Here is a 16,084-nt window from a genome sequence, read left to right as displayed (position 1 = left end):
GGTAAAATACAGGCTGAACTGCATCCTATACCTAAGACCGGCATACCGTGGCATACGGTGCACATGGACATAACGGGCAAGCTGAGTGGCAAGAATGACTCGAAAGAGTATGTCGTCGTCTTGATCGATGCCTTTACGAAATTCGTGCACTTACATCACACACGCAAATTGGATTCGCTTAGCGTTATCAAGGCACTTAAGTCCGCCGTGTTTTTGTTCGGTAGTCCCTGTCGGGTAATAGCAGATCAGGGTAGATGTTTCACGGGCCGGGAATTTCAAGAATTCTGTGCAAGCAAACAAATCAAAGTTCATTTGATCGCGACCGGTGCAAGTAGGGCCAATGGCCAAGTAGAACGTGTTATGAGCACGTTAAAAAATATGTTCACAACGGTAGAAACGACCGGGCGTTCATGGCAAGACGCGATCGGGGAGATGCAATTGGCTTTGAATTGCACCATCAACCGCGTAACCAAATCGAGTCCTTTAGAGTTATTGATTGGTAGAGCAGCAAGACCGTATGACTTATTACTACCTGATAACATCGAGGAAAAAGAAATAGATATCTCCAGTGTAAGACAACGGGCAATAAAAGAGATGGAAACTAGTGCTAGGTATGACAAAGAGAGATTCGATAAAACCAAAGCTAAAGTAGTTAGGTTTAATCCCGGTGATTTGGTACTACGCCAAAATGAAGAAAGGAACCAGACAAAACTGGATCCAAAATTCAGGGGTCCGTTTGTAATATCGGAGGTCCTGGAAGGAGACCGATATACCTTGAAAACACTGGATGGGAAAAGGTCATACAAGTACAGTCATGACAGGTTAAGGAAAATGCCGGATAGTTGCATTCCTGCGGAGTTGGATGTCTGTTGTGATGACGAGAACAGTGACCATGGCGATGTGAGTACCCCGATCCCAGAGGATCGTAGAATTATATGAGCCCAGGTGCGGCCATGGGATGGAATTCAGTGCGGTCAGGCACTGGAAGTGACGATGTCACGAAGCTGGGAGCCGGTTTAGTACCGACAGCGACGATGTCACGAAGCTGGGAGCCGGTTTAGTACCGACAGCGAAAATGTCACAAAGCTGGGAGCCGGTTTAGTACCGACAGCGAAAATGTCACGAAGCTGGGAGCCGGTTTAGTACCGACAGCGACAATGTCACGAGGTTAGAGCTGGTCTAGTACCGACAGCGACAATGTCACGGATTTGGAGCTGGTCTAGTACCGACAGCGACGATGTCACGAGGCTGGAGGCGGTCTAGTACCGGCAGTGACAATGTCACAAGGCTGGAGGCGGTCTAGTGTTGACAGCGATCGTGTTACGAAGCTGGTTATGTAACGAACTTTGAGAGTATGTGCGATTCGAAGGATGAGACCCATTTGGGTGCGAAATCGAGAATGGTCCGTCATGTCATTACGACCCGACTGAAAGCACGCAGAATGCAACTGGCACTTTGAATGCTAATCACAATGATACTAATCTTGTTTCCTTTTGTTTTGTTGACGAAGGTACACCCGAGGACGTGTGATAGTCAGGATGGCCGTGTCGGAGATGAAAGGAAAGCCGAAGCCTTTCCTTGGAAATTTTGGGAACATCCTCTAGTACCTTAGCCTAGATTTTATTATAGTTGTAATTGCTTAAGATTTGTAATAAGCGAGATTGGGTTCGAGGTGACAATCGGTCGCTGAACGTAGCCACGGTCACGGGATGGATGTTTTATCTAACGGAGGTCTGGAGTGGTTGTATGTGTTTTCCGAGAAATGTGGTTGTGGCGGCATGCGGCCTCGAGAGCGGGCCGAGCCACGTGTGATGTTGCCTCGGAGGTGCCGATGCAATGGTACATACATTGTATTAGTAATCAAAACTCCAGGCAGAAACTGCCTAGCAACGGCGTTTGGAACTTTCTCGATGCTTCCAACGAGTGTGCCTAGCAACGGCGTTTGGAACCTTCTCGATGCTTCCAAACGGGTATAGAAAACAAAATGCAATCGTACAGGGAGAAAAATCTCCACGAGGCTGGCATTCTTGCGACTGCCTTGGAGAGTGATACATCGAGCATTTTCGACGATCGCATTTGCGTCTAAGTTAGTTTCGCTTAGTAAGGAGTTATCCCGGTGACCGTGGATTCGTTTGAACTCAAACATTGCTAATAGTATTATTTAATTTAATTATTCGTAGATCGTATTATTCATTAGGCTTAGTGTTTGTTAGACTTATTATTAGTCGTACTTATTATTTGTTAAGCTTAGTGATAGACCTGTATATACGTGTAAATAAAATCTCGGCTTTGTGAAACGATGGCTAGTCCACATGAAGAGTCGTCGCGCGCCCAAAATTCGAATCGTGACCCGACATATAAAATAAATCTTCCTGTAACTTGGGTCCTGTGTGAAGTGTATCGTTTAAGGAGGTTCCGGTAGTGCTTGGTGCCGATCCGTCGAAAACTACACGGAGTTTGGTGGTTTGACTCGATGCTTTGGTCACGCCATGATGGGGTAAATAGTATCCGTTGTCGTCGGAGTGGTTGTCATTGACCTTCGTCATGTGTCCCAACGCCAGGTATTCCTGTATTACCGTTCGATATTCTGATTCGAAGCGTTTGTCGTGCTGGAATCGGCGATTGAGTGAGGCGAGTCGTTTACTCGCCAGCGTTTTAGAGGATCCGAGTGACTGAAGCTGATCGTTGAAAGGTAGAGCGACGATGTATCGTCCTTCGCTGGTGCGTCGGGTGTGGGCTTGGAAGTGTTCTTCGCATCGTCGATCTGCCTCTGAGATATGTTTAATTGAGGGTCCTTCATCGATTTCCCAAAACCGCGCGAGGTCTGCTTGTAAAGTCGTCGTGGATGTGTGAAATATGTTTGTAGCGGTTTGGGAAGTTGGACTCCCCCCGATTACCCATCCGAATCGCGTCTTTTGCAGACGCAGTCCAGGCTCGTCTGGCTGCGTGAGGTTGACTTGTCCCACACACATCGACGCGAGTGTTGAACCTGAGCTTAGTAGTACATCTATCGGAGCTGGTAGATGAAATCGTGGATCGGCCAATTTGAGATTTTTTGGTATCTCAAGTGTCGAACGATCGATGGGTTCGCTGGGAATTAAGGTTGATATGGTTGGAATGATAAGGAACGTTAATGTCCGCGTGTATGTACCGTCAGTGGAAGTGATCGTGGCCGTGATGTGTCGCTTAGAGGTCGTTGTCAAGGTGTCTAGAGCTCCGATCGGGACCGAACATTTGTTTTGTCTTATCTTTAACGATTTTGCTAATTCCTCGGTAATGAAGTTCATACTGGATCCGGTGTCGAGCAACGCTCGACAACGGATTGGTTGCTGTTTATCATTCAAAATATTAATCTGCGCTGTGATGACTAGATCATTGGACAGTAATTCGGATGCTATTGGTCTGGTATGTTCGGTCATCAACGGAGTCGATCGTCGGCGTCATTGGTTGTGTGTTCGTCTGTCACTGGGCGGTGGACTTGGAGACGCGGCTGTTCGTGGTGTTTCCGATCTGTGGTCTGTTGTGTGCCTTTTGCGGCGAGTGGGTGATACGTAAGGTGGCAAGGAAGGTGTTTTGGATCGGCTATTGGATGGGGAAGATTTCGGGCTGGACGTGCTGGAACGAGACCCTGAATGGCGTTTTGTCCTATGCAGCATTGTATGATGTCGTTCTCCGCATATGCGACATGATCCTGCGAAACAATGCTTCGTTGTGTGCCCTTTCCCGAGGCAGTTGAGGCATAGTGATGCTGTTTTGACCTCCCGAATGCGTTCGCGAAGGGATTTGGTTTTGAAGGTGTCACATCTCCAAATGGGGTGTGGTCCTTGACAGGTGGGGCATGTTGGAGTAACCTGTGTCGCCGTAAGTGCATGCCCTCGTGATGCGCGTTGACGGACCGGAGTAGTTTGTTCCGGTGATTCTCTTGTTTGTCTGACCGTGGTGATCGGTCTGGAGCTTCGTGCTAATCTCTCTAGGAAGTTTAATAAATGAATGTACGGAGGTACCTCGTTATTGGGCAGCGTCATTTCCCATTGCTTTTGGATACTTAGTGGTATTTTCGAGAGGATGAGGCTGTTGAGCATAGCACTGGTATCGGGGTAGGACTCTCCTAATTTGTTCAATGCATATATGTGTTGTTTAAATGTGTGGACTAAGCGCCTTAATTCCGTTGGAGACTCCTTGGTTATCCTTGGATAATCAATTATTGCCATGCAGTGACTGAAAGCTGTGTATCGTGGACATTCAAAACTTTCCTTGAGAACGGCTATAGCCTGACTGTAGTTTACATTACTAAGGGGTAACGCGTTTAAGCAATCGGCTGCTTCTCCTTGCAGGGCGGACTGCAGGTAATGGAATTTCTGTATGTCAGTGAGACTAGGATTTTTATCGATTGTGGAGGAAAAGGTATCATAAAACGTGTTCCATTTTTCTAAGCTTCCGTCAAAAGTAGGGAGCCGAAGATCTGGTAATTTAATGGATATCGGATTTAAACTTGCGGATGATGCACAGGTTGGAGGGTTTATGGATGTCGACGGCGAAGCTGTTTGCGCGTTCCTCAGAAAATTTTGTAGCCTTGTGTCTACCGCGACGTACTGATCCCTTATTTCGAAGCCGCGCGCTTGTTCCTCCTCGTCCAATACTTCTAATTCGAGTTGAATCGCTTCGAATTGACTCGCAACTTCGGTCAGTTGTTTCTCGTAATTCTTTAATAAGGAATTTTGCTGACTCTCGGATTGCTCGTACTCGTCCAGTCGGTTCGATAAATATGTGAATCGGCCGCTACAATAGCCTCGTCTCCGACGCAGGGAGATGAGTTGGTCTTCGCTCGTCATCGTTGCCGAGGATAGGAGATGGTCGAAATAAGGAACGAGCTTACCTTACTGTCGTGCGGCGTGAGGTCGCGTGTATGTTAAGTTGTGAAATTCGTTGCGTTGATGGTTGTCCAGCTGCGACGGAAGGCTGCGTGGTTGCGTTCCCTTGCCAATGGGATGTGCTTCTTCGAAGATGACGCGCCTGACGTCATTGGTTTCGCTGTAGTGGATGCTCCTGCTTCCGCTGCTGGTTTTGATAAAGTCACGTGGCACTGTGTGGTCACTGGTAAGTGCACTCTTCACTGGCACGTGATCCGGCTCGAAGGACCAAAATGTTTCGATCATTCGCGGAGAGACGCGATCGCGAGATATCACGTCAACGAGAGTTGTAAGTTCTCGTTACGATTAAACAATCGACGCCACGAACTGATCGATTCCCTTATTTCGATTATGATAATAAGGGTAGTTCAATGAAATTTCACAGAATTAACACAACTAAATTAATGTTTATTGCAACAACTTATTAACTAGAAAGATATAAATGGAACAACAAAAAGAAATGTGACTACGTAATGCGCGATATAAGATATGTGTTGACTGTTTGGCTTCTCGAAACGATCTGATTCTTTCTGGAAGGCGACCCCCACTACCTTCGGATCATGCCACATTCTTTTACGCCAGATAAAATAACGGCCACGAATCGATGTTTCTGGAGGTCGCCCTGCTTAATGAACCATGCGCTTGCCACTACAATGTTTGTTTTGCCGGGCAGCCGCGACGATCCGTCTGCGACATTATAGTGCCGCGACCGACAGTTAAGAATATGATATATGGCAAGCCGCATGGCGTAACACCGTATATGGCTATATCTATTATCGTCTTGATTAATTTAAACATTACGAGTATTCCAAATATTGCTGCACTGACAGTTCCAAATTCCATGAAACCAGTCCATAAGCTTGATACGGTATTTTTCGCTATTGTCGTTAATGTGTTTTCGTCCATCATTCCCAGGATGTTTACTGTTCCAGGGACGATTGTTTTTCCTGTCGCTCCTCTGGCCAATGTGTTCAAGACTGCAGATTTTTCTGCCGGGAACATGACGTGGTCCCGTAGTGCGTCGAGGTCTTTTTGGGTATATATTCCGCTCGTGGCCAACGACGATGGTGCTGAATATCGCCACGTTTGGCGCACGTCCGGGCGGAGTTCCTGTGGTGTGATTCCCTTGCCAAACGGATAGCTCCGAGTAGCATTCTGTTGTATGTCGTACCTTTACTTGTACCGGAATGCATTCGACTATATGGACCGCTTCTCCTGTGATCAGAGCCATGTGTCCTGGGTTTTGGTTATGGTGTATGCAAATTCGTCGGGCGGTAAGTTTGCCAATCTTAAAGCGTTCTCTATTAGTTTCTTCTATGTGGTGCGTCTTTGTGTCGGTATATCATGGTATAATGTTTTCATTTGTCATTTTACTTTCGAGTTTATTAGAAATAAGAATAACCTTTTATTATTATTAATATATATATATATATATATATATAGAAAAAGAAAATTTTTATATTTATATGTATTTTTTTCTCTTTTTTTTTCTTATTGTTAAAACCTTTGTTTTATTTTAGGTTTTACGTACATGTTATCAGTGAAAATAAATATTATTGTAATATCGTAGAATAAATTTGAATTAGAGATCGGTTGAAAATAGAAAAAACCGTGTACGTCGTCCTTCTGTGGTTCGTTTACATTTAAGAGCGCCTATGTGACTAAAGTCACCTAGTTCTTACAGAGATATGAGAAAAAACAATAAAGAACGCTAGAGCAGAAGGACGGTTTCGGGTTCAAGGAGCGATGACCGAGAGGTCAGAGTATGCGAGTCGAAAAGCGAGTGTGTTGCGAGAGTCAGAGCTAATTGAATCGTTGAAGAGTAGAGTCGTTAGAGGTTTCGAGTTGTCGAAGAGTAGAGTCGTTAGAGGTTTCGAGTTGTCGAAGAGTAGAGTCGTGAGAATTGATAGAGTTGTTAGAGAGAGAGAGAGTGTGTGTGTTAGATTCGTTGTGACGAGAGTGATCAAATAACTGTAAAGTTATTTGATATAGATACGAGTATTGCATTTAGTTCCGTTAAAAAAATATCGTTCTCTGTCCAATTTATATTTGTATATTCAATTTAATATTAATAAATTGTAAGTAATCGAAAAAAAAAATTTCTATCCTTATTTTCCGATATTACATTATGAATGCTACTTGGGTTATAATTATATACATATATGCATACGTATTGGTAAGTAGTATAGATGAGATTTGTTTTATTGTTATGAATATATAAGTATATATTATCAATAGGAATAGATATTACAAATATAGCTTGTCTTTGAATATATATATATGTGCGTGTAATGGTAAATATGACGGCTTATTTTTATGAGTCACTTGCATTATCAATGGAAGTGAGTGTTATAAATATCGCCTATTTTACAACATGCGTGTATATATATATTGGTAGATATAAGTGAGAATTATATGTATAGTTATAAATGTTGTTTGTTTACAGGTGGATAGCAAAAGTATTTGGTTTCGTGGGTGGCGTACAGGTGCCTTACAGTTCTACGGTGCGGATTGCTATTCCTTGGACTAAAAAAATTTCTTTCGAGATGAGTCAGATTATTGTAACGATCATGCATGGGAGGATTTTCTGCAGAGATTCAAAATGCTCTCTGGATTCCTCGTGAAACGTCTGGACAACACCTACATGTACTTCCTCCGTCGTTCAGAGAATGGTTGATGAATTCGCCATCCGTTCTGCACACACATACAAAAATAGTTAATGTATATATATATTATTTATTTTTATTTTTTTTTTTTTTATAAGTTTCGTTCGGACCTGTTCCTTTGTACGAAGACTGTATCCCTGTATATAATATAATATATATAATATGTTATGATTATGTTAGTTGTTATTTATTATATATATATTTTCCTTATCTCTCTCTTTTTTTGTTTGTTTTTTTTTTATTAGTACCTAACATTGCTATTATGATGCTGTATTACATTGCATTGGCTATTATTTGTATGTGCGACGAATTTTTCAACATGGCCGCTCGCGTGTCTCTTTGGTATGGCGTTGGTTTAATGTCAACAGTAACGTGTTGTTGAAATAGCTAATTAATTGTTAATCATTATAATTTTATTTAGTAGTGTTTTTGTAATATTGTTTTGTATTTCATGATATTGTCTGTGTCAATACCGTGTGCTACTTTAATGTGATAGCATGGATTGTATTGTTACCGAATTTCAATAGTCATTGTTTTGATTATACGTGACTTGCATTTATGTAAGTCTTGTTTAATTTAGTTAATGTTTTGTGTATTGTGTTACCAGTTATTTTCGTGTAGCATAACTTTATTCCTTTGCACCGAGTTCAGTCATGTCTTGTTGTTAATATTTAGTTAGTCTATCTTGATTAATTTCTAACCTATTTCTGTGTTTATTGACTTTTCTTATTTTCCCTATTAATTTATTATTGCTTGTACTTGCTATTTGTTATTATTTTATGCATGATATGAATTAGTTCCCTTATTAATGATTAAAATTTATTTGTTAGATTAACATTGTCTGTAATTCTTTAGATTCTGCTCTTTCGATGCTGCGTCACTTACCTGGATCGTTCCCACAACATCATCCGATTCTTTGATATGCCTTGGATACTTACTACGGCTGCCTTCAATCGTCTTATATCTGTGGTCATAAAGGTGGTGTTTAATTTATTTAATTCAATATGTGTATAATGCATTGTATGTGCGACCGCTATTGGGCATTACAAAATAACATAACAATACTACGTAGATTAATGCATAACAAAATATCCTTTTACTCCGGTTATATTTATTACTAACTCTCAATTAATCTATCTTGATTATTTTCTAACCGCTTTCTATACTTTATCAGCTATTTTATTTCTTCTTATTAACCTGCGAAATTCATGCATGTACACTTCCTTGTATAGTGATTAATTGTTCACGAGGTAGGTTGCACTTTCACTGTTTTAGTTATTCGTTGAACTAACACGTTTTACGTTCAAACAGTAATTGGAGCACTCGTAATAAACCTTTTCTTTTCAAGTTTCCGCTATCTGTGTTATTCAACGAACAGTGCCATGTTTCCACAGTATTGTTATAACATTTAGTACTGTTGTATTTTGCATTAAGGCAATTGAAGTTAATTTGTTCATTTATTTTTCAGCTGGCTGTTGTACATGGTGTTCCGTAAACAGGGAGCCATAACCTATTTTGCACGTAAACCTTCTCGTATGATGATTACTTGTTCACAAGGTAACTTTCACTTTCACTCTTTTAATTATTTATTGAATCAACACGTTTTATATTCAAACAATGATTGGAGTACACATGATAATTTTCTTTTTTTTCTTTTTAGGTGTTCGCTATCTGTATTATTCGACGAACAGTGTCACACCTCCTTTTGATTTATCCACAATATAGTTATAACATTTAGTAACCTTGTATTTTGCACTGAGACGATTGAAACTAATTTATTCACTTATTTTAGGTAGCTGTCGTACATTATGTACCACGAACAACGATCCATAACCTATACTTACACGTACACTTTCTTGTATGTTGATCACTTGTTCACAAGGTAACTTTCACTTTTACTAGTTAATTATTCATTGAGTTAACACGTTTTATATTTAAACAATAATTGAAGCACATATAATAATTTTCCTTTTCTTTTCTTTTATGTTTTCGCTATCTGTGTCATTCGACGAACAGCACTACAACATACACTACTGCACTACGTTGCCCACTGAAATCACTTTATTCATTGTTTATTTCGATTATGCGCTAGTTTTAACTTGTTTAAGTGCACCGTTCGCGGAATCCCTTTTTTACTTCAATCTTGACGTTTTGGTTCTGCAAGATTTCTAGCACTTTGTGTGGTCCAGTATATTGATCGGAGAATTTTCCTTTACTAGGTTCTTTTAGTAAATATATCGAATCTCCTATTTTAAAATCTTGAGGGTTGATTCGTCGATCGTAATATTCCTTTGATCTTAGTTTGGATTTTATCAAATTTTCTCTTGCCATTCGTTGTACGGTGTAAATTTTATTGAACAGATCTTCGAGATATTCTGAGTATGTTGGTTCCATGTTCTCTTCGATTATTACTTCACCAGTAGGTTCTCTGGCTAGATGTCCAAAACTAATTCGTGCGGGGAGAATTTCGTTCCTTTCCTTCATTTTAGTTTTTATTTTGCGCCAAGACGCAAGTTTACTCACATCGATCCAATTATCCAATTGCTTGCTAATAGCATTCAAAATACAAATTTTTGAAAGTGTCGCAGCCATATTAACCCAAAAATATTTTGTATATAGTATAGTGTGATACCATCTATATTTTCCTGGGGGAATCATAAGATCAGCACTACCTACTATGTTACCTACGTCAAATATTAGATGTAGTAACCAATAAAGTATTTTTAATCCAATTATAATCCAATGGCTAGCGTATTCAAGTTTTTATATATATCTTCAACTGGTGATTCCCTATTTTCTCCCTTTTGATTTCTTTGGGCTCGTTGAATTTGCGTTTCTTCAGCTTGAAAATGTTTAGAATCCTTTTCCTTAGTTACCCTTTTTCCTTCTTTATTTACTTTATTCACAACACCTTTATTTTTCTCTACCTTTTCAGGATGAATAGTTTCATTGGAAGTGCTTATTATAATTAAATTATTATTTATTTGTATGGAACGTTTAGGAATATTTTTGGTAGATTTGGAATTATTCTTTGAATTTTTATTACAAACCTTTTTGCTTATAGATTCTGTTTTGGATTTAGGGATAGCTATATTTTTATTTTCTATAGTGTGATCTTCCTTGCAATTTAATGATTTGGCTTTGAGTTCGATAAAGTTTCCTTCTGATGGTTTTATAGAAGTTTTTGAGTGAGATACACTCGCTATCTCTTTTCCTATTATGGTTGAGACATTCACGAAATTCGTGGAGTCTTGCTTTTGTATCTTTGCCAAGTCGAACGTGGAGAGGCAATTCGCACTTCCCAGCGGGTCCAATATCTCTGTGATATTATGCAGTGGATAAGCATTGCCTGTCGTCTCGTCGTTCAATTTCCTAGTTTCTGCTTCGTCTGAAAGTTCTTTGGCACTAATATTATTTATCTTGTTTGGTAACTCAGGAAATTTCTCACTCATGATCCTGTCTATGGCACCGTGCGTCCTCTTATTATTTAACGTGACATTATCCCTTATCACAGCAACGGAATGGTGTTTGCATTGAAAAGTTGATTGGTTGAAATGATCAGCATCTCTCTTTTGATTTAGATCTCTATCGAGGTATTTATTTATGCATTTTTCTTCCCAAATTATTGCTCTTGCTTCTTTTCTAACATTTTCTTCTATTCCCGGGTTGTTTAGATGTTTCCGCGACGGCGGAACGTCCAAGGATTGGTATCCTGCTATCTTTACTCGTAAATACACCTCGTTTGGAAGCCCCTTAACGAAAGCTTCCCTCGTGTCTCGATCTATCCTATCTTGAAATACGGTGCCGTACTCGTACCTTTCCCCGTTCGTTATCGCCAGTCTGAGATCTTTGACGCGTCCTATGTAGTCCAAAATATCTTCTCCTGGTCGTTGAAATATTGTAGCTAATTCCCCTTTATATTCGTTAACCGTTTTTCCCGGACCGAACATATCTTTTAATTTATTCCCGAAATCGTTTAAACTTATTACTTCTGTGTCTTCTATGGCGAGAAATGCGTGTCCGCGAAGCTTATTCGTTAATAATTTTACTAACTGAGATTCTTGATGCCTAGGAACCATGTTTCGTGCGCGCTCGCATGCTCTTAAAAATCGAAATACCGAGGGTCGATGTCCGTCGAACACTGGTACTGTCTCTATTGCATCTTTTAACTTAATTGGTTGGGGATTAACTTCTATCGGTATTGTCGCTTGGGAAATTATCGGCGATGATACGGGTGTCTTGATTTCTTTTTTTGCTTTAAGTTTTTCCGACAACATCAAGATCATGTCTTTGTCCAACGATTCTAATTTAGTCGACATTATTTCTTAGGTATATATTTTATCGATAATCGTAACAACTTTAATTTTTTGTGGAGCGAATCGAACCGTTTAAACCAACTTTAATCCTCCGTGAAGCGGATCCCACCGCTGCCACCAAAAATTTAAATCTCTAATGTTACGTATCAATTTGTTTGTTTAAATCGATCAAATCTTAAGTTTAAATTTTACTGAAAAATTTTTTTTTTTTCGTTTGAGTTTGAATTTAATCTTAAGGGAAATAAATTGAATTGATATTATTGTGTATGTAATACTGATTTAGATTTCTAATTAATACGGTAGTTGCTGCCACCAGAAATAGTCTAAGGACTATTTCAAAATATTTTATTTTTTATTATCTTTTTTCGTTTAATGGGTAGCGTTAACTGACGCTTAATGCAACTGGTAAACGATTTCCACTTTTCGGCTAACCTGCTATGTGCAGGGATATTGGCACGGGAGAGGATTAAAGCTGGGAACAATAAATATTTGTCCTCGTTAAACGGATTTTTATTTGAATGTAGAATTGCTTAGATTATTACCTTTATATATATTTTATTAGCCGGATATATATATTTTAGCGTTGCTGGATTGGATAGGAATGTGAGATTTTTCGTTGTTTTATATAAATTTATTTTTACGTTTGACTTCTTCTTCTCTTTTAATTTCGCTGTAGTAGTTTGCCGTTAGAACCGAAACTCAATTCATTTACTACGATGGATTCTGTTACCATGATTTTCTTGCCTTTTGAGTTTAATAATCGAGGATGATTCTAACGATCCTCTCTGTGTGGGACTCGTGTGATTTCGCAAGCCTTGCCCAAAGACGGGTAATATTTTACCAACAGTGGGAGGAGGAATGCGAAGATCGATGGGTGTTTTCGATAATCGAAAACACCGTTTGCACAAGCCAACACAGCGAACGATCCTTTGGTTAAATTTTCGAAGGGAAATTGTTCTGCTATTTCTCTCTTACAATCGCATGCAATGATGGCAAGAATATCGGTTAATAGCAATGCCGGTATTGCTCTTAATTTTCGATTGACCCCGACGATGTATTTAATGGTCCTCTCTGTGCGGGACTTGTGTGATTTCGCAAGCCTTGCCCAAAGACGGACAATATTTTGCCAACAATGGAAGGAGGAATGCGAAGATCAGTGGGTGTTTCAGTAGCTGAAAATACCGTTCGCACAAGCCGACACAGCGGACAACTCCTTTGTTTAAAGTTTAAACAATGATTCTATCTTCAAAACCGTTCACGAAAATAAAACGAGATCGATGATAGGAAGTTCTAATTCGATTCTCGAGGGCAACGAGATTATCAGAGAAGAAGGAAATTTTCAAAATTAATTTTCTTACCTTGAGGAGTAGGTGCTGTCTGGTGCCATTACCTCAGCTGCTCCGGTGGTCGTCGAAGTTTTTGTTGGGTTTATTACTTGAACTCGAATATAGTTTACTATCAACTTTTACTTTATTTATCTATTTCGATACAGACTGAACAATTTACTAACTGGATTAATACCGCAATTACAATGCGCGTTTCTGTCTAAGCGATGAAATGAGGACTTCAAAGATAAAATCTTTCTTTTACTTAGTCGCGGTTCTCTTTTCTTGACCGAAAAACTAAAGACCCCGAAACGCAAAATACTATACAAAATTTCTAAACGCAATGATGAGCGCAATAACGAACGTAGTAACAATGAACACAAAATATAATGAGCACAAGAATAATGAACGGTAATAACAATGATCACTATAATAATGAACGCAAGGATAATAAACGTAATACGAATGATCCGTAATAACAATGAACACAAAATATAATGAGCGTAATAAGAATGTTCACCAGAATAATAATGAGCGCTGCTCTATGTTGCTTCGCTTATTTATAATGCCATCCCCCACGGGGTGGTGGTCCACTGGGGGTACGCTTCCGTGGGAATCGGGATGTTGCAGTTTGGGTTTCTTGGAATCGTACGTGACAAAATGTAAATTCCGTATTTCGACTTAGTTTTTATCGGTCCTGTGCTTCTGCTGAGCTAGCGTCTAGGAGGCTTGAAGCATTCCATGCTGATCTAGTCTTTTCCGCGAGAAACTTCTATGTTTTGTACCGTGGGAATTACCCGTGTTTCTTCGGCGCGTGCAAGGGCCGGCGGCTGCAGCATAATTATCACCTCGATGTTTGCTCGGGCAACACGCGCAATTCCGCTGCTCTCCCACAACAAGGACCTCCTTCTTCGAGTTATTTTTCGTAAGTTTGGATATTCGCATATTATGGTTGTTTTTGCGATTTTAATGTTTTTTCCTTTTTTGTTGTTTCCCTAGGCTTCGGTGATCGTCGTTCGGACAATGTTTGCGGAGGCATTTCCATCAGAGGTTCCTTATTATTATTATTTTTTAGATGTATTTTGTTTTATATACGATATATATATATATATATATATATATATATATATATATATATATATGTCGGAACGAACATTAGAATTAGGGTTAGGGGCGTGAAACGAATCTTCGTTTGGGTTACACGTTGTCGTTATGCAATAGAGAAGACATTGACTAGTGCAAATACGATTATTATAGAACCGGACAAGTAACCGCGGTAGTTAGGTACTCGAGAAACTAATGACAATGATCCTAGGTTCAATAACGAATCCGCGGTCGACGGGATGATAGATGAACGTACTCACAAAATCTAAGTCGGACGCGTAATATTCACTGATCGTAAAGAGTTACTCCTTTTATCAGTGAGATCACGAGCGAGAATGCCTTTCCCGTCCCGATGATGCCACAGAGGAAAACTATAATGGGGTGTGTCTAAGGACACGAGATCATCGGATTCGTCGAGAAAAGCCTTCGTTCAGAAAGTAAGGGAAATTGGCGTTGCTGCTAATTGGTCAATTTCCATATCGGTGGTTAGAAAAAGATGCTAGCCGCCCTCGAGGGAAAGTTGCTAGTGGGAGACGCCGCTCGTTGAAAAATATGTTTCCCCTATCTTCCCGTAGTTGGGACAAAGACTGTTTGTCTGTTTGAAGGACTTTAGTTAACTAAACCTTAAGATTTATAACGGGCCCTCGGGCTAGCCGAACATGTACTGCGGAGACGCATCGACATCTGGCAATCATCTTACTCGAAGAATAGGGTCTGCGTGTGGCGAGCCACGGGACAGAAACCGTTGGAATGTTTATTGTCGCGTGTCGCCACGAATATTTCTTTTAAGGAGAACTATAGAATTACTCGATACCTGTTGTTAGGCAAAGCGTTCATCCCTTGACCGCGGCTACGTTGGGCGACAGACTGTCACCTCGAGCCAAAGCTCACCGTCACTAATCTCGAACAATTACAATCGGATTGAATAACTACAATAGTTTAGTTACAGTTATAGTAGACTTTAGATTGCAATGTTGCGGGGCTATCCAAAGGTTCCGGTGTCCTTTCATCTCCGACATATAGATATACATGTATATGTGACGAAATATACTAAAGCAATATTGACCCTTTGTCGCTGAAAGTATCAAACTACAAAACTTCCTTTCAAATTTTCAGAATAAGGAAATCAGGATCATGATAAATAATTGGAACATAATTAAAAATAATATATCTTCTCTATAAGATAATGAATACATTGGTTCATTTAATTTTTATGGATATTCAAACGCTTCTGTGAAATAAAACGTCAAGATTATAGAGTATAAAATTCATAGCTATGAAATAACTAAAACTCTGATGTATTATTAAAAATATACGTCAGGTTGTATGTAGTGATACATACAAAGATTACATGTACAAACCCATAATTAACACAATGCTACCGCAACCATTCTGCAATCTACCTTGCCCAAAACACTCCTCCAGTCACCTCCAAACTCTTCAATTCTCTCCACCTAACCACCCACAAACCATTCACAAACATGCAATTCTCGACAAAAGAAGAACTTATCGTCAGTTGTCCTTAACATCTCGTTCATTCATTTGGTCCCTATCCCCCTATTTCCTCCCACTGCGATGATCGCACTACATTTTTCCACGTCTCTATTCTATTCTCTGGATGATCTGAATTCTCGAGCAGTCGAGTGACGATTGATCTGTACAATTGATCGATTTCTTTTTACTACAGACATGCAAGAAATTCCGTGTTGGAGAGCGATGTTGCGAGTTCGAGTGCCTGGACCACCTGAAGACCGGAACTGTCT

The 16,084-nt window shown here is 39.9% G+C and overlaps 1 protein-coding gene and 1 long non-coding RNA gene across 6 annotated transcripts in view; both read left to right on the top strand.

The window, feature by feature from the left end:
* Positions 1-16,084, top strand: part of LOC126876843 (venom serine protease Bi-VSP-like) — a 69,747-nt gene that overhangs the window by 25,300 nt on the left and 28,363 nt on the right. The window lies entirely within an intron of this gene.
* Positions 7,042-16,057, top strand: LOC126876850 (uncharacterized). The gene is made up of 6 exons (XR_007694561.1): positions 7,042-7,086; positions 7,357-8,136; positions 8,432-8,554; positions 9,045-9,133; positions 9,237-9,458; positions 16,009-16,057. It is a non-coding gene; the product is annotated as an uncharacterized LOC126876850 (long non-coding RNA).

The sequence above is a fragment of the Bombus huntii genome, unplaced genomic scaffold (genome assembly GCF_024542735.1).
Source record: "Bombus huntii isolate Logan2020A unplaced genomic scaffold, iyBomHunt1.1 ctg00000100.1, whole genome shotgun sequence".
Taxonomy (NCBI): Eukaryota; Metazoa; Arthropoda; class Insecta; order Hymenoptera; family Apidae; genus Bombus; species Bombus huntii.
The sequence above is the reverse complement of the archived record's forward strand: the minus strand, read 5'-3'. Positions and strand labels throughout refer to the sequence as shown.